Below are 1,638 nucleotides of genomic sequence, written 5' to 3'. Positions count from 1 at the left end.
TAGGAACTAGAGGAAGGTTGTATTTCTCATCATTGTTACATCGCACCCTGACTGGCTCATCTCCTCCCCGAGACCCCTCTGCAAGGGTATCTCCAGTGTCCGTACCTTTACATCATACACTGTCTTCTGCCCTGAGCAGTATGACTATATCTTGCTCTCCTCACCCCCACACCCTACATGGCCCCCACCGTGATGCCCACTGAGCACATCATTGCCCCTACAATTGGGAAGATCTGCTCTAGAGCATCAGCCACCTCAGACCTTGTAAGTTCTATCATGGGGGTAAGCGTCACACCCAGGCCCTCAGGCAGGGGAACAGCCCACGAGAGGATCAGAAGGTGGGAGTGCGTAGCTGCGACACGCGAACCCTTCTGAGGATCATGGAATCTAGACTTCTAGGGTCCATGGAGTTGGGTGACCTACCCAGGCCATGACCCCATAATCTTCTTTGGAACCTTGTGATGGGAGAACATTAGCATCCCATTGAGTCACCTCTGAATCAAACAACAGCCTAGCAAGTATTTAGAAAAACCGGTTCTCCTTGAGCACTGGGCTCCATTGAGGAACTATTGCATGCCGCCAGTTCCAAGTAGCAGCAGGTCCCAGGTCAGACGAGTGCTGTGTTTTAGGGAAATTGCTATTATATAGAGAGGCTGGTCTGCCTCCGTTTCCATGGTAATGTCCAGATCACATGGGGCATAAGCATCTTTGGAAGTTCTGTCATCTTTAGAGCATTTTGACTCCTTTGTCAAGATCATGTAAGGAGCCCAGGTGGTGTCGAGGTTAAACAATGGGCTGTTCTCTGAAAGCCCCCTGATAGATGTTTGGGTGTGTGTGTCTTAGTTCTTCATGCTGTGGCTTCTTTTTAAACAATATCAAGTTCTTAAGTCTATCTGAAGGGAAATGGTCAACTAACCACAAAGACAGCTGTTCAAACCCACCTACGACTCTGGGAGAAAAAGAAAGCTATATGCTCCCTTGAGATTAAAACAGCCCCAGAAGTCCTGTCAAAGGTCACTTGGAATCAGAATTGAATCGATGAGTGTGAGTTGTTTTTGATTTTTAAAAAAATATTTATCCTTGCAGAGTTGCTCAATTTCCTTAAACAGAGACATGTAAATATTTGAATAAAATAACATGTCATGCTCTGATAAATGCCTTCAGTTGCTTTCTTGGGAGATTAATTTAGAAATAATTCATTGATGTAAAATTGAAACAGATAAACTTTTTAAAATATAAATATTATACCCTGTATCCTCTTCGTATGCTTAATACCTTGTTTATGAGCACAGAGAGTAGTCACAACCACTGTGCCCTGTCCAACAGACAAAGGAAAACGAATCTCACTTGATGCAAAAATGGAAACCTGTCGAGTTCAGTCAGTCACTGGCTCCTAGTCTTGGGAGCATTTTGTAAGGAGCCGGGTAGTGCAGTGGGTTAAGCATTGGACTGTGACCTGAAATCGTATAGCATCTCTATGAGTTGGAATCTACTTGATAGCAGTGAGTTTTCCTTAGCCAATACTATTAAGGAAGGATCTTAGCCCTTGCCGACTAAAAATGGTCAAGAAAGGGGAAGTTTTCCACTTGACCAAAGTTTATTAAGAAGGTCTACAGAGAGAGGTAGGGAAGGCCCCCA

The sequence above is a fragment of the Echinops telfairi genome, unplaced genomic scaffold, assembly GCF_000313985.2.
Source record: "Echinops telfairi isolate 266 unplaced genomic scaffold, ASM31398v2 ScPeMD7_7420;HRSCAF=8458, whole genome shotgun sequence".
In the NCBI taxonomy this organism is placed as follows: Eukaryota; Metazoa; Chordata; class Mammalia; order Afrosoricida; family Tenrecidae; genus Echinops; species Echinops telfairi.
This window is presented reverse-complemented; position numbering follows the sequence as displayed.